This window comes from Sturnira hondurensis, unplaced genomic scaffold, assembly GCF_014824575.4.
Source record: "Sturnira hondurensis isolate 20B ecotype Veracruz unplaced genomic scaffold, ASM1482457v3 Scaffold0006496, whole genome shotgun sequence".
Lineage (NCBI taxonomy): Eukaryota > Metazoa > Chordata > Mammalia > Chiroptera > Phyllostomidae > Sturnira > Sturnira hondurensis.
In genome coordinates, this window is record NW_028079127.1 from 4,566,445 (window position 1) to 4,584,878 (window position 18,434).

Here is an 18,434-nt window from a genome sequence, read left to right on the forward strand (position 1 = left end):
GGAGAAGAGTGTCAGCCAGACCCTGGAGAGCAGACAAAGGCAGAGACCCAGGTGCCAAAGGGAAGAGCTTCAGAAGAGCTGAAGCAGCAAGAGCTTGTGTAGAAGAAAGGTTATAAAGCATGGCTGACAGAGGTGGGGACCTGGGAGGGCATGAGAATTGCCCTGCCCAAGGAAGGCAAAGCAGCACAGTTGAAGAATCACCCTGTATGTATATTCACCCTGTATGTATATTCTTATTTATTAAGACCCCACACTTGTCAGGTACTTTAAATCAACCTATGACATTTATTCAATTATTCATCCCACCTTTCCAGGATTGGTCTTAATAATCAGGAAGATACAGGTTCAAATCCCAGTTGTACCATATGCTAGCTGGGTGTCCTTAGGTAAGCTAATTAACCTTTCTAACCCCCATCTTCTCACCTATATATAGAAATTGTGTGTGCATGTGTGTGTGTATAAAATTATCGTATATACCTCACAGAGCATGTACCTTCTTTTACAGTATGTTTTCAAAGAATATTTAATAGCATGGGAAAATGCTCATTAACAAGATTAAAAGGGGAATAGTACATAACAAATACCAATATAATTCTGATTGTGTAAAAAGACTGTATGTGCCATGGCTAGTATGGCTCAGGAGATTGAGCAATGGCCTGTGAACCAAAGGGTCATCACCGGTTCCATTCATAGTCAGGGCACATTCCTGGGTTGCTGGCCAGGTCCCCAGGAGGGGGCATGAGAGAGGCAAACACACACTGATGTTTCTTTCCCTCTTTCTCCCTCTCTTCCCTTCTGTCTAAAACTAAATAAATAAAATCTTTTAAAAATGCCCTCAGGTGAGAAAAAAGGCTGTATGCACTTTGAATATACATATATGCCCGTCTATACACTTTTTTTAATGTTCAATTACAGATCGCTGTCTTTTGCTCCCACCCCAGTGGGAGCACTCCCTTCCAGTGCTCCCCACCTACCTCTCATTTCCACCCCCCCTTAGTTTTTGTCCATGTGTCCTTTATACTAATTCCTGTAAATCTTTCCCCATCTATATACTTTTAATATATACATATAAAAATAAATTAAAATATAAATAATAGTTATTTTCCTGGTGGGAATTCAGATGATTTATTTTTAAATGTATTTTTTGTATTTTCCAAATTGCCTACAATGAACATGACATACTCTGAAATATTTTTCTAGATTTGCATTTTTATTGCAAAAGTGATCCATGTTTAGTACAGGAAATTAAACTTTGTTACCACTGGGAACAGCTTGTTATGAATCCTTCCAGATGTTTTTCTATGTATATATAAATATATATGTAGAAGGCATGAGTTTCACAGGCCGCAAATGCACGTGTGCAAAGAAGGCAGCTTTAGTTTTAGGTAACTGAGTGTTGTTTCTGTCTCAAGCCCCCATTCCACCTAGTGGCAGAAACTTTAATTGAAACAATGGAAAATAAGTTCAGGCAAATAAGGATTTTCTCTGTGGATTTATTACCTGCTCTCTTTTTCTCCTTGGACATGCATCTTCAGTCTAACATGTTATCCAAGAGTGTGTGTGTGGGGGCGGGAGGGGGTGTCTGGTGCTGGCTTATCTTCTGATCTTGCTAGTGTGTGCCATGATACACCTTTCACCTGGCCTTGGCCAGCAGGATCTACCCCAGCTGTCAAACCCCAAGGTGTCAAGTTTCCACAAGTTTCCCAAATCATGTCAAACACTCTGAGACACTCCTTTCTCTACTCTGAGCCCTCTTCTGCTGCAGCAGCTTTGGTTCCTCCATTTCTCAAAACCCCTTTCAAGGAGCCACATGGAAAACTCGATGCTCTCCCCCTGGTCCCTGAGAGGGGCTTTCTCAGGCTCTCTCTGGCTCTGAGAGAAATGTTTGCTCTCCTTGTGCTGCAGACACTTGACTCAGGGGACTTCTGTGAGGACTACCACTGCGGCTGAGTTCAGGCAGGGTCTCCCTGACTCTCAGATATCCCCCACTGAAACCTGTGACCCAGACCTCCCTTCTTCACCCTGGAAAGCCTCAAAGACACAAAGCCTTTTCAGATGCACCCCCTACACTCTGAGATCACTCTCTGCTCAGATTCTCTCCTCTCCTGGGCTGGTGTGATCTGTGATATTACAGCCTCTGTGTGGGTCGGACAGTGTGTTTGGGTAGCCGAGGCATATGTTGTAAACCTGATGTCAGGAGCCCTTTGACAGAGCCTGCACTACCCTTCCCTTCTAACCTGTTTTGAAGTTCCAAAACTGATAATTAACGTTGGCTCTGAGGTCTCCTGTTTTGCACTAGCACTATTGTCTCTTGCTTATAGCAGGAGCAGGACATAGCCTAATTGATGCCCGAAATGGAAGGAACAATAGTGCCAAGGGGCTTGGCATAGAAAGAAAAGAATTTGTATTTTAAAATACTACTGGCTGTGTCTTTGGGTGTGTGCAATACAGGTACACACACAGGTAATTTAATAACAGTTGGGTCATACCACACATGCTTTCCACAGTGTTCTTTCCCTCACTGAACAATATGTCTTACAGTTATCAGGCTAATACAGTCTTTGTAACAGCTGAGTAAAATTCTATTCTCCTACAGTAGTACCCTCTTATCTGCAGTCCTATTTTCCACAGTTTTAGTTATCCATGGTCAAACAGTGGTCTGTAAATATTAAATGGACAATTCCAGAAACAATTCATAAGTTTTAAATCACCCTGTGATAGTGTGATGAAATCTTGCACCATTTCATTTTGTCCCACCTGGGACATGAATTATCCCTTTGCCTGTATCCATGCTATGTACCCTCCTCTCCCCACTAGTAACTTAGTAGCTTTCTAGTTATCAGGCCGACTGTCATGATACCAAAATGCTTGTGTTCAAGTAACCCTTAGTCTATTCAGTAATGGCCCCCAACCATAAGAGTAGTGACACTGGCAATTCTCATACACCAAAGAGAAGCCATAAAGGTTCTCCACTAATAGAGTTTAGGACTATCTGTGGTTTCAGGCATCCACTGGGGTTCTTAGAACATATCCCTAAGATATGTATTCAGTTATCTAATTCTATGATTCAAAATAGAGTAGTTCTCAACTTCCCACTATTGTAATGCTGCAACAAACACATTTGTTCATAAGTCTTGTTCACTTGATTAACTATTTCTGCAGGATAAACTCCTAGAGGTGGAATTGTTATGTTGTATTGGTATATAGCACCCACCAACAAAATATATAGAGAGATATTATAGATTAAAAAATAGCACTGGGTGGGCTAGTTCAGTGGATTGAGCATCAGTATGCAAACCAAAGGGCTGCTGGTTCGATTCCCAGTCAGGGCACGTGCCTGGGTTGCAAGCCAGGTCTCCAGTTGGGGGCATGTGAGAAGCAACCACACGTTGATGTTTCGCTCCCTCTCTTTCTCCCTCCCTTTCTCTAAAAATAAATAAATAAAATCTTTAAAATTTTTTAAATTACATTTCAACTTCATGAAAAAATTATGCTCTATTTAATAAATAAATTTAATAAAGGATGCTGGAATAAATTAAAGGTACATAAAAATATATGCCAGAGAGATTAAAGCTCTAAATGAAAACAATAAAAAAGCTAAGCTATTAGGGAAAACAATGCTAGAAATAGGAGTATTATTTCACCTCGGAATGAGAAAGAACTTTTTAAATCAGATCATTTTTAGTACTATAAAAGATACCACAAACAAAGGCAAGAGATAAATGAATGACAAGAGAATATATCTGCAACGTATAAAACAGGCAGCTGGTTAGAATTGATCTTCAAAAGGGGCAAAAGATTGCAAAAAGATGCAGAAAACAAAACTGAAAAGGCTAATGTGGTTCACTGCAAACAAAGACCCTTCCCATCAGAGGTGGAGTCTACTCCTCTACATGCTTCCTGTTTTTGGCTAAAGGCAAATGCAATCAGAGATATGCATCTGGTATGAAGGCTTGCCCTGCCTTGCTTCTCTGAGGATCCCGGCCACAGCAACCCTGTGACAAGCCCAAGATACCCTGGTGGAAGATGAGAGACAAACGGCACACTCATCTCCCTCACCCTAGCCAACAGCCAGCCAATTGCCACCACCAGAACCAGTTAGCTAACCAGAAGTTAACTATAGCCCCATGAGGGAGCTGAAGTAAGACCAATAGTAGAACTGCCCAGTTGAGCCTAGCCCAAAGTGTTGATCCAAAGAAATATAAGCTAAATAAATGGATGTTGCCTTAGGCCACCAAGTTTTGGGGGAGTTTGTTATTCAGCAAAAGCTAACAAAAACAGCTAATAAGTAAAAAACATTTTCAAGTTCACAAGCAGCAAATTTTAACATAACATCATTTTTACCCATCAAATTGACAAAAATGAAGAAGAATGATAACTTCAGTGCAGGCAAGGATGTGAAGGAATAAATAGTGGGTTGGCCAAAATGTTTGTTCAGTTTTCCCCATAGGCTGGCTCTAGTAGCATTTAGTTGTCTTTAACTTCACTTGAGATGATTTTGTTAGATTGTACTGTGACAGCTGTCATATCAGCATGCATTTTAACAATTTTATCAAAGTTGGCGAATTTTTGTGTAACTATATTAATATTGAAAATGGAGGAAAATAACCAACATTTTTGGTATACTCTGTTTTACTATTTCAAGAAAGGTAAAAATGCAACTGAAACCAAAAAAAAAAAGATTTGTGCAGTGTATGGAGAAGGTGCTGTGACTGATCTAATGTGCCAAAAGTGGTTTGCGAAGTTTCATGCTGGAGATTTCTCACTGGATGATGCTCCGTGGTCAGGAAGACCAGTTGAAACTGATAGCAAACAAATGAAGGCATTACTTGAGGGCAATAGCCAACATACTCAAAATATCAAAATCAAGCACTGAAAATCATTTGCACCAGCATGGTTATGTTAATCATTTTGATGTTTGAGTTCCACATTAAGTTAAGCAAAAAAAACCTTCTTAAGCATATTTCCACATGTGATTCTATACTTAAACCTAATGAAAATTTTCTGTTTTTAAACCAAATTGTGAAAGGTGATGAAAAGTAGATATTTTATAATAATGTGGAAGTGAAGAGACTGTGGGGCAAGTGAAATGAACCACCACCACCCAGACCAAAGGCCAGTCTTCATCCAAAAAAAATGATGATGTATATATGGTGGGATTGGAAGGGAGTCCTCTATTATGATTACTTCCAGAAAACCAAATGATTAATTCCAGCAAGTACTGCTTCCAATTAGACCAACTGAAAGCAGTACTCGACTAATTCTAATGAGAATCAGTCAACAGAAAAGGCATAATCTTCCATCAGGATAATCCAAGACTGCATGTTTCTTTGATGACCAGGCAAAAACTGTTACAGCTTGGCTGGGAAGTTCTGACTAATCCTCCATATTCACCAGACATTGCACCTCTGGATTTCCATGTATTTCAGTCTTTACAAAATTCTCTTAATGGAAAAAATTTCAATTCCATGGAGGACTGCAAAAGGCACCTGAGATAGTTCTTGCTCAAAATGATAAGAAGTTTTGGGAAGATGGCATTATGAAGTTGCCTGAAAGATGGTAGAAAGTACTGGAACAAAATGGTGAATACATTGTTCAATAAAGTTATTGGTGAAAATTTAAAAAATGTGTCTTTTATTCTTACTTGAAATCTGAACAAACAAGAGTATAAATTGCTGAAAATTTATTTGAAAAATAATGGGACAATAGCTATTAAAACTGAAAATACATAAACCTTTTGACTAATTTAGGGAATCTATCTTATAGAAATAAAAATGTATAAGGATATTTATTAGAGCTTTGTCTGTATTGGTGGAGGTTGGGGAGAACCATCAAAGAAAGAAAAGAAAGAAAGAAAAGAAAGAAAGAAAGAAAGAAAAGAAAGAAAGAAAGAAAGAAAGAAAGAAAGAAAGAAAGAAAGAAAGAAAGAAAGAAAGAAAGAAAGAAAGAAAGGAAGGAAGGAAGGAGGGAAGGAAGGAAGGAAGGAAGGAAGGAAGGAAGGAAGGAAGGAAGAAAGAAAGGAGGGAAGGAAGGAAGGAAGGAAGGAAGAAAGGAAGGAAGGAAGGAAGAAAGGAAGGAAGGAAGGAAGAAAGGAAGGAAGGAAGGAAGAAAGGAAGGGAGGATAAAGATAAAATGAGAGAGAAAAAGATGGGGAAAAAACTTGAGAAAACATAATATCTCTCAATAGAAAATGTGTAATAACAGGTAGTACATGCATATATAAATATTTTTAAATGAATTAAAGTCCTAGTTACTAGTTTAAGAGGAATGAATTTGATTTACTATTGAAAATTTTAAAGCAGTTTACAGTATAACTGATATAATTTTTCTAAAATAAAAAAGAGGATGTACGTGTACATGCTTTAGCAGAAGAATACTGACATGTTTTTATTTCACAATTTATTTTTATCCAGCGGTCTTCTGAAAGACATGGAAATAATGGACTGCACATAAGATTATAGAGAGGTTAATTCATGCCTTTGGAGTTTCAAATTCTTCAGTCCTCATCTAAACCATAACTACCAAACATCCTAACTACGTATACCTATCAGTAAAACCTTTCAAGCAAGTGCCCATGTGTATGTAGATACTTAAAAATTTCAGACACAAGCCCTGGCTAGTGTAGCTCAGTGGATTGAGCACAGGCTATGAATCAAAGGGTCTTTAGTTCAGTTCCCAGTTAGGGCACATGTCTGGGATGCAGGCCAGGCCCCCAGTCAGGGCCATGTGAGAGGCAACCACACATTGATATTTCTTTCCCTCCCTTCCTCTCTCCCTAAAGATAAATAAAATCCTTTTAAAAAATTACAGACATTAATTGTTACAGATTATGGAATATATACAATAGTATGACTATTGAAAGGAGAGCCAAAATAGGAATTAAGCTATTTTAAATACTATATTATTATACAGTTATAAAGAAAATCTTTTTGCTATTACTAAAAACATTCTCAGTCACAAAAAAAATTTAATTACAGCAATGTAATTGAAATGCTTTATTTTTTTAAATTTTAGTTTAATGTTTTGTGATATAGTAATTCAATTACCTAATTCCAGTTTCAATTTATTTCAATACTTGATTTTAACAGTTATTGCAGCTGAAAGAGGTTGCTCTCAAGAGTTTCAATTGTCCAAACAGAAGATGTTCATCACTGGTGGCATTGCTTTCTCACCATCTCAGAAGCAAAGAATATGTCAAAAGTTGGCTAAAACATTTTTATCTTCCCAGATGTTAACCAGTTCTTCTTGCAAATGTTTCAGAACATACTGAAATTTCAAGTTTTCAGGAAGTCATTTGAAAGCACATTGAAATTCTTCACTCTAGAAGATTTTTATATATGAATTAGCAATATGTGTTTCCTAGCTTTCAAGGATTGAATTTTCATATTTTTAATAAGTACTTTCAAAATATGTTGAAACTCTTCACTCTGGAAAACTTCATAACATGAGTTAGGAAATATTGTTCCCTGTTTGTTTCTAATTTACAGATATGAGGGTTTTTAAAGTATTATTTATGTGTGATATGTTTGAAAAACATTTTCAAAATGCTTTCTCAAGAGCAAGATTTGTGTTTCAAAAAGCAATTACTTTCTCATATCTTACATTGAACCTCTGAAGGAACAGATTAAATATGTTTAATTCTTCAAAGACTTAAAATTAATGCCAGGTAGCATTTGATTAATACTAACATCTCAAACAAAGGTCAATAAACTTGAACATCTGTCTTTCTGTAAAAGAAAAAATACCTTAACATCACCTTCAACAAGTCATTTAAACACTTTGCCATCAGGTCATTGGTGAAGCTCTGAGTTGTATACAAAAGTTTTCAAAATTTTTCCCCATTTCATTACAAAGTACTGTGAAGAATTTTAAAGGTCCTGTTTCAGTTTTTTTTTTTTTTGCAGGGGGGGCAGTTGTCAAAGCAAACAGCCAATGGAGTCCCATGTAAGGTTTGATGGGATGTACTGTGTTACAGAGACAGGTGTGCTCACCACTCCAAATTCACTGACCACTCCATTGGCCCCAATGCCAACTTAAATATTAGGAAAGCACAGCTCCTTTATTTTTAATTAAAAGATAAATTTTAGTTTTTATATTTTCTTTTCATATACCAGGGGATCAACTCTGCCACACACTTCAGAGACCACCGCTGTAAGTAACCCATTTGAAAAATTACTTTCTGTGCCAAAGGAGATAAAAATACCTCAGTAAGGTAAGAAAAGAGAGCAAGAGAGACCTGAATGGTAGAGACCAGTGGGGTCTCTGAAGGGTGTGCTGTCCTTGCTCCTAGGTCTTGGGCCTCAGCCCAAAGCCAGCCCAGGGGAGGGGTGGTAAGGCAAATGGCCAGTCAGTCTTGGGTGGCCCTGAATAAAGGGAAACTGGTCTTTGATTTCATTGGGAGGCTAGGGTTCCTAGGCACCCAGGAAGCTAGACCTCAGGCACCTCACAGAATCCTGCTTACACTCACCAGTGTGGTACCTGGAGCTACCTGGTGACCTGAGAGTCATGGATGAGGACAATCACAGCTGCATATAAAGACACAGTGTAAGTTCCAGAGACTAAGGACATGAGAAAGTGAATATAGCAGGAAAGATGAAAGCACTCAATTCTGGAAGAAATTGGGTGTGGCTCAGAAGAATGGAGGCAGATGATAACCTTGGATCAGAGTAGTCCTCACTACCAACATTTCCACCACCACTCAGAGACTCCTGGAGAAGGGAAGACAGGGAAACTCAACAAGGCTAGGACTGCTTTCTCTGCCCCAGGGAAAATGCAAGCTCAAGGTAAAAAGTAAGTTCAATCTTGGCCAGGTGGCTCCGATGGTTGGAACATTGCCCTGTACACCAAAAGACTGCAAGTTCCATCCCTGGTCAGGGCACATACCTAGGTTTTGGGTTCTGTCCTCTGTCATGTGTCAGGACACATGCTGGAGATAACCAATCTGTTTCTCTCACATCAATGTCTTTCTCTGTCTCTCATCTTGCCCCTTTCCTCTCTCCCTAAAATCAATGAAAGCATATCTCAGGTGAGGGGGGGAGTAAATTCATCTAAAGACATGGAAATAATTTTTATTCAATAACTTTTAGTTCAGCAGGCTAGAGTTGGGAGGTGGTATTGTGTTGGGGGAGGGAAAGGAATCACCAATTTATGTTTCTTTATATTCCTTTATATTCTTTTACTTGTTCTGATAGCCATTCATAACTTTTGCTATTCAGATAAAATGTAATTTAAAAAATAGAGAGTGTGTGTTTGCCAGCAGGTTAGCCAGTTTTTTTTTATTTTAATTGTTGTTTAAGCACAGTTTTCTGCCTTTGACCCCCATCCCAGCCCACCCTTCACAGCCCTCCCCACCTTCCTCCCATTTCCACACCCCTCTTGTTATTGTCTATGTGTCCTTTATACTTGTTCCTGCAAATCCATCTTCTTTTCCCCTAAAATTCCTTCCTATCTCCCCTCTGGTCACTGTCAGACTGTTCTCAATGTCAGTATCTTTGGTTATATTTTACTTGCTTGTTTTGTTGATTAGATTCCTACTAAAGGTGAGATCATACAGTATTTGTCTTTAGCTGCCTGGCTTATTTTGCTTAGCATGATGCTTTCCAGTTCCATCCATGTTGTCACAAAGGGTAGGAGCTCCTTCTCTCTTTCTGCTGCATAAAATTCCATTGTGTAACTGCACTATAGTTTTTGGTCCATTCATTTACTGATGGGACATAGACCAATGGAACAGAACAGAGAGCCCAGATATAAACTCAAGTCTCTATGGTCAATTAATATTCGACAAAGGGGGCAGAAACATAAAATGGAGTAAAAATAGCCTTTTCAGCAAATCGTGTTGGGAGAGCTGGACAGCTACATGCAAAAAAATGAAACTCGAGCACCAACTTATACCACACACAAAAATAAATTCAAGGTAGATAAAAGATTTAAATATAAGCCGTGACACCTTTAAAGTCCTAGAGGAGAACATAGGAAGGAAAATCTCAGATATTTCGCACAGCAATATTATCACTGATATGTCCCCTAGAGCAAGGGACATAATGGCCAGTTTTGTGAATGAAGCTGTGGTCACAGATTGCTCTGGAAAACCCAGGTGATGTCCTGGAGTGTTGTGGTTCACCCCCAGGCCACCACTGAGCATTCCTGCACAGAAAGTGTTTTGACATTCCTACAAGACGTTTACCACAGGAAGATGCCGAAGAAACATCACCCCGATGCTTCAGTCAACTTCACAGAATTTTCTCAAGAATGTTTAGTGAATAAAAGAACCATGTCTTCTGAGGAGGAAGAAGAACCTGAAGACAGGACAAAAGTATACAAGTCTGATTATAGAAGCCTCCAAAGGGAAAGAAAAGAGGTTCAAGAATTTCAACACAGAGAACAGCTTCCTTTAACCTGGTTCTTGCTTGTTCTGCCTATGACACAGACACCAAGGAGCAGAGATGTTGCAGAAGAATTGGGAGAATGCTGAATAACGCTGAGGTCTTATAACTCTGCTAAGCTGAAGAAAATTTTGAAAATAGGATTGCTTTCCTGGGTTAAAGGAGAGCCTGACATAGGAAAAAGGAAGTTGTCCCAAATGCAGAGTGGTATCCCTGATGGGATTCTGGAGCAGGAAAATGACATTACTGAAAAAGCAGGTAAAATCCAAATAAAGTCTGGGGTTTAATTAATAGTGATGTGCCAAGTTTTGTCTCTTAGTTTTTGACCCATGCATGGTAAGGTAAGATTGTATTAAATTGACCATTAATATTGGGGCAAATAGGGTAAAAGGGTAGATAACTCTCAATACTAGGTTTAATAAACAAAAATTATTCCAAAATGCAGCTTATTTTTTATTTTGGTAACTTTTTATTGTCATTCAGTTACAGTTGTCCCCATTTTCCCCCATTGCTCTCCCCTGCCCTGTCCACACCCCACCCTACATTCAATCCTCCTTCCCCATTGTCCTTGTCCATGGGTCCTTTGTATACATATTCCTTAACTTGACCCTTCCGCTGCTTTCCCCTGTTATACCCCTCTCCCTTCCCTCTGGTCACTGTCAGTTTGTTCTTTATTTCCATGTCTGTGGTTCTATTTTGCTCACTTGTTTGTTTTGTTGGTTAAGTTCCACTTATAGGTGAGATCATATGGTATTTACTTTTACCTCCTGCCTTATTCCACTTAGCATAATATACTCTAGTTCCAAGATGAAAGTTATCAAGGATAAAAAGAAAAAGACAGGAAAGAAGAGAAGAAGATGAGGATGAAGTAGGTGAAGATAAGTTGATGTACTCGCTGGTTCTAGTTCAGGTTTCCCTTATCTCCAAAGGGATTTACTGCCTTGCACACATCTCACTTGTTTTTTGGGGGGAGGGGATAATTGAATTATAAGGATATGCAATATCATTTTTAATGGTAAACCTAGTAGTAACCTTGTCTTTCAGTAAGGTTTTCAATAGCCATCCGTCAACTTAGTGCAATACAGTGTGGAGGCTGTAAACTGCATGGAAATCTAAAGGAGATCATGTATTGTATTAATAATATGTAAATGGTAGTTTTGCTTTTGATACAGCTTAAATTAAATCATTGTTCTGTCAACTAAATACCAACTTATAACTTTTTCCTTTTTATTGAATTTATTAGAGGAACACTGGTTAACAAAATTTAACAGGTTTCAGGTGAATTCCACAACACGCCATCCATACACTGTACTGTGTGTTCACCACCCCAAGTCTCCTCCCATCACCATTTCCCCTCCTTTACCTTCTTCTAACTACCCCCTTCCCCTTTTCCTTCTGGTAATCACCACACTGTTGTTTGTGTCCATGAGTTTTTTCTCTTTTTTTCTTTTTTGCTCAACCCCTCCACACTCTCTGTACCCAGTCCTGCAACACTCCCACCCAGAGCTGTCAGTCTGCTCTCTATCTGTGAGTCTGCCTCTATTTTGCTTAATAGTTCATTTTGTTAATTAGATTCCACATCTGAGTGAAGTAATATGGCACTTGTCTTTCTCTGACTGGCTTATTTTGCTTAGCATAATGTTCTCCAGGTCCATCCATTCTGTCACAAAGGGTAAAATTTCCTCCTTTTTATGGCTAAGTAGTATTCCATTGTATAAATGTACCACAGCTTTTTTATCCACTTGTCTACTGCTGGACACAGACTGCTTTCAGATCTGGGCTATTGTAAATAACACTGCAATGAGTACAGGGGAGTACAAATTCTTTCAAATTAGTGTTTCTTGTTTCTTTGGATAAATTCCCAGAAGTGGAATCACGGGGTCATGGGCAGTTCCACTTTTAATTTTTTGAGGTAACTCCATGCTGCTTTCCACAGTGACCAGTCTACATGAAGGTTCTCTTTTCTTCACATCCTTGCCAGCACTTGTTGTTTGTTGATTTACTGGTGATAGACATTCTGACAGGTATATGGTGATATCTCCTTGTGGTTTTAATTTGCATCTCTCCAATGATTAGTGATGCTGAGCATCTTTTTATATGCCTATGGGTCATTTGTATGCCCTCCTTGAAGAAATGTCTACATAGGTCCTTTGTCCATCTTTAATTGAACTTTTTATTTTTTATAAATTTTGAATATTACAAAATTTACACCTTATTAGGTGTTCTGCCATCCAGTGGGTTGTCTTTTCATTTTGTTAATGGTTTCTTTTGCTGTGAGAAACATTTTCAGTTTAACCTAGTTAGTCCCACCTGTTTATTTGTTTTCTTTTGTTTCCCTTGCCTAAGGAGATATACCAGAAAAAAATATTACTATGAGAAATGTCTGAGATTTTCCTGTCTATGTTTTCTTCTAGGATTTTTATGGCTTTGAGTCTAACATTTAAGTTTTTAAAACAGTTTGAGTTTATTCTTGTGTATGATGTAGGAAGGTGGTCTAGTTTCATTTTTTGATTTGTTATTCTACTTATTTATGCATTCATGGGTTGATTCCTATATGTGCCCTGACCAGGGATCAAACCCACAAACTTGGCATATTGGGACAATGTTCTAACCAACTAAGCTATCTGGCCAAGGCTAGTGTCATTTTTTTTTTTTTTTGGCACGCATCTGTCCTATTTTCCCAACACCATTTACTGAACAGACTATCTTTATACCATTGTAAGTTTTTGCCTCCTTTGTCTAATATTAATTGACCATGAAGGTGTGTGTTTATTTCTGGGCTGTAGTCTATACCATGCTGTTTGGATTACTATGGACTTGTAGGATAGTTTGATATCAGGCAGCATGATTCCTCAAAATTTGTTTCTTCTTTCTCAAGATTGCTACAGCTATTCAACATCTTTTGTAATTCCATATAAATTTTTGGAATATTTTTCTAGTTTTGTGAAATACAGCATTGGGATCTTGATAATAATTGCACTGAATCTATAGATTGCTTTGGGTAGCATGAATATTTTAATGACACTAATTCTTCCAATCCATGAACACAAATGCTAGCTTACAACTGAAAAATAAAAGTTGCAACTGCTTTGTTGACATCCTGAATACTTCTAAGTATATGCATTTTCTTTTAATTTTAAATAAAAATGTGGTTTATGGAAAAAATATATTATCATTCTGAAAGGTAATACACTTCTTTGTTGTCTCAATTTACATTTTCATTATTAAGTATTACTTTTATAATCAGGAAAAGTACTCCAAAAAAGCTTCGAGCTGACAGAAATACACAAACTGGAGAGGAGTGAAACATGTGGACATGATGGCTGAATCTGGGCAGAGAGAACAAAGGAAAAGCTTTCACTTTGAGGTGAAGAAACAGCTGGGAGGGAGAGAAGGAGATATCAACCCTTCCTTGGCACCCAGTGTGGTAGTCAAAAGCTGGCTTTAAAATTTTTATAATAAAAGTAACTATTATTACAGTAATATTTATAAAAATTTCAAACAAATTTTAATTGAAAACTCCATTCTATTCCCCAATCTCATTTCCAAGCAGTAACCACTGGTAACTTCACACTTTTGGGCATCCTTCCAGATACTTTCTATGCATATATAAAGATAATCTTAACAGAAATGGGATCACATTATACATACAATTGTATAATTTGCTTTTTGTTCATGAAACAATAGATCATGAATGTTTTTCAACCCTTTGTGTATATAGGTCTAGTTCATTCTTTTGAGAAGCTGCATGGTATTTCATTTCATGGATGAACCTTAAATTATTCATCTAATCTCCTATTGATTTTCATTTACAGTGCTTCCAGCTTCCTGCTATTATAGATGATGATGCCACACTGTTTGTGCTCTAATGAGCACAATCTTTACATCAAGTCATCTGACCTACCCTCCTGGCACCTCCCAAGACTAACTCTGTGATTTTGGACAGATCATGAACCCCCCCTGAAATTCAGTGCTCTCATTTTAATTGGAGATAATATTTACTTTAGAGAGAGGTTATATGGATTCGATGAGTTTATGTTAATGAATGAAATTAAATGAACAAAAACATCTGGTAGTTTCTCCAATGTGTGTGTGTGTGTGTCTGTATAGATGGAGATGGGGGAGAGAGAAACAGACAGGTAGACAGACAGAGATGGAGGGATACAGAGATAAAAACAGATGGAGGGACAAACGGATGGATGGATGGATGGATGGATGGATGGATGGATGGATGGATAGATGGATGAATACATAGACTAATAGACAGAGAGATACCTGTTTGGTAAGGAAGCTTAGCAGAAATTATTCCTCACTAACAGGGCATGGAGAGAATTTCATAAAATAATAATCAATAAATCTAAGTTGCTTCCTTTCTACTTACAGAAATAGGAAGCAGACAAAACACAGAAGCTATGAGAAATTTATAGCCTCTAAAGTATCTGCTTGAGGAGCCACTAAACCAAGAGCAGTACATCTGAAGTGACAGTTGCCCACCTCCGAAGTGATGGAAGAGAAGTCACTATTATGGATTTAAGGACAAGTGGTTCAGGAAATGAGTGGTAAGCAAATTGAGGGAAAAGGAGCCCCATCATTTTAATGGAATGTGTTAGCCAGGGAGGGTAAAGCTCTATATAATCATAAGTGTGTCCCAGACTTTGGCCAGAGGGATTGTAAAACACCCACAGAAAAGTGAGACTAATACTAATGACACAGCTACAGATGTGAGAAGCTCCCAGAATCCAAACCTGACCAGACTAAGATAAATAGTCCTGATGAGGAGTAGAAGGAGAGAGTATCTCAGGAGGCCTATAAGATAACAAAATATTTAAAAGCAGGAGCACAGCCTTGCAGTCACCTCTGATCTATCCTCTAATTCAGTGAGTTCTCAAATCTTATAAACCATATGCCTAGTACAAACCTCCTGCTGTAGCAATCTTTGTAACCCACTGTCAATCATACAAAACCCTAGAGTCCTCTGTGGTTTATAGAATAAAGTCTAAAGTCCTGGCCTGGCATTCAGCATCCTCCCAAATGTGGTCCGGACCTGATTTGCCCCACTCCCCTCCGCATACCCTACACTCTGATCTCAGAACCACTCAAGGGTTCCCTTCCATGGTAATGACTGCCTGACTTGTACCCTGACCTGTGTATACATGGTAGACACCTGGAGTTTGGAGCCTGTCTGGACCAATGGATAGATGGAGGGATGCACAGACTTCCAAACACATGCCATTTGGAACTGGTTCCTACATGACTTCATCTGGTTCTGGTTGGATACCACTCACAAGATTCCACTCTACTCCTGGCCATTGGAGGTTTCTATCCTTGTGTTCAGTGACCAGCCCACAGAATAGGAATATAGTCTACCCAGACCAAACCCAGCCTTTCCAAGAGAGGTGGCAGATAAATGTAGGGACAGAGTCAGCATCTATTTTTGTTGGGATCAGAAACCACTAAAATGTGGGCTGGAACTGGAAGCCACCATCCTCTGCACCATGGGGAAAATTGGCCTCTGAACCCTGGAAGGGCAGGGGATTCTGTCTAGCACATAGTACGTGCTTATTTGTTCAATGAATGAATGAATGTGACAGAATCTAATTAGATAAGCAGGCAAACAATAGGAATGGCTGAATCAATGTACAGAGAGAGAGGAAGAGAGGGAGAAAGAGAGAAAAAGAGAGAGATTTCTGAAAGTGTATCCTTTGGACATCATAATTAAGTCAACTCACATGTTCCATTTCTGAATTTCTGCTTATGCTAACTTTAGGTAGCATTCTGTCACAGACAACCATGTGCAAAATTTCAAAATCTCTCCAGATTTGTTTCATATACTAGTTCTCCCATGCAGTTCCCAGATTCTCCCAGACTAAAGTACCCTCTATGCCTTCTGAACTCCAATTGCATGTTATCTGAACCTCTAGGGACACTTCTTATTTTTCTACCTTGATTTAAGGCTCTTTATGAACACAGCTGCAGCAGACACCATTGGTGCCCACCCCAGGATCCCTTTTCCTGGTCTAGTGGCCATGACTTTGCTCCTGAGGATACAGGTGCTGGGCTAAAGGCTCTCACCTACAACCTTCCTAGGAGGAACCGAAGCTCAGGTACCTGGGAATTAGTTACCCACAGGACCACATTCCCATGCCATAGCCATTGTCTGGAAAGCAAAAGCTGGCCCTCTCACCTAAAGGTGATACTCTGCAGAACCATTCATGCTCCTCGGGTCAGGCCAAAGCTCAGTTTCTGCTGAAACCGCATTCTTGAGTAGCTCCACCTTGTCCTCCATCCCTCCTCCCTCACTCCTTTCCAAGTTTCTCCCTTCATCAATAAATCAAGTGCTCACAAATCTCCCTTCCCAGCTCTGCTTCTAAGGAATATGATCTCAGGTAACATGCCAACTTCCCAACCAATCTATTAACATGTTTGTTGATTCCCCTCCTATTTCTTATAGGGTGATGCCTTTAAGGTACTCTAAAAAACAAAAGGAAGGTGGTTGTATGAGGGAACAATTGAATGGAGTTAATAATTTTTAGTAAATATGGAGTAAATGTCACAAACCTAGAAACATGGCACAATAAACCAAACTTCTAGAACAGGCTAAAACTTCAAAACAATTCAGAGAACAACAAAACAGCCTATTTGTAGTTCTATGCAAAGGAAAAGCTAGACAGAACTTTGCTGTTTCAGAAATTTTAGTTTTCTTTTACTGATCCTCTTCATTGTCTCCTGAATCCCCCTATATAAGTGAGTTCCTCAAATCATCTGTGATGCAGTGGGCACTCTGATATTAATCACAAGTTATTGAAATGTCTTCAGTATATGCACATAACTTATATTTAAGGAGGTTTGTTTTCCTCTAAAACTTGCCTCCCTCTCCAAATAAAATCTTCAGAGGAAGGAAAGAAGGAAGGAAGGAACAAATGAATGAACTGAACTACATCTCTGCAGCTCAGTTCTGTGAGCTCACTGGTACGAATTTTGTTTTTACTTCCACTGACCTAGGCTATCACCTTGTGAGAACAAGAGTTTTTAGGACATTTTGTAAGAAGAAACTTCCAGACTACACGAAGCTAAAAAATCTTCTCTGTTATGTAGACTCCATGGGCCCTGGGATACTCCTAGCTTCCCACCAGTAACTCTATCACATACCCCTCTCCCTTGCTTTAGGCCTGTCATTTCAGTCTGTGTGAGTATATCAGTAATATGCATGAAGACACAGGCTTAACTCCTTCTCTGCACAACACATGTGCACTCTGACAGAAACACTCACACAAAAACATCACACTTTCTGGTTTTAATATTCATCGGCTCCTTTTCTACCCAGAGTTCTAAATTCTCAGTGTGGGACATGTTTTCCTATTAAACATCTTCCCCTAAGCCTCATTAACTCTCTGTGGTAGAAAATCACTGTGGTGCTTTGGCTGTTTTTGCAAGAAAAAATTAATTTGCAAAAGAGGGCTAAATAATCTCCAAGTAACAAGAGCTTTTGAACTTGGATTTGGCACTTCACAACCAAGTCTGCTCCACAAAGTTCAGGAAGCAGCTGAAACTGACTTGACATTAACAAACATACACAATGGAGGAAAGAAGGAGTTGGTGGAAGCCTTGGTCACAGCAGGAAATGCCATTAATAAAGGTAATAATTGGATGACCCTCTAATGATAGATGAGTGACAACAAGAGGAGGAAGGATGTTTAATTAAATATAAACTGTCAGAAAGAACTACACCATCACTTCCACTATAAACAATGGCTGCCAATTACTGTATCAAACAAATATGCCAAATGATAAACTATGTGCTCTAGTATAAGCAGAAAATTGGGTGGTATTTGTTCCTATGCCTGCCTCCCAGGTCCTCTCAATCTTGTTGAACTGCATTAAATGCTCAAAATGCAGATAAAGGTAGTAAATTTAATAATTGTTGAAGTAGTGTGAACTCAAAATGCTTACTAATTGTGTGATCTAGAATAAACCACTTAATCCCTCTGAGCCATAGTTCCCCATGATGCTGGAGTTTAAATGAGGTCATGCATAGCAAATGTCAACCCCATT

General features: G+C 38.7%; 1 protein-coding gene across 1 annotated transcript in view; it reads right to left on the reverse strand.

Moving 5' to 3' along the window:
* Window positions 1-18,434, reverse strand: part of GRID1 (glutamate ionotropic receptor delta type subunit 1) — a 722,282-nt gene that overhangs the window by 323,596 nt on the left and 380,252 nt on the right. The window lies entirely within an intron of this gene.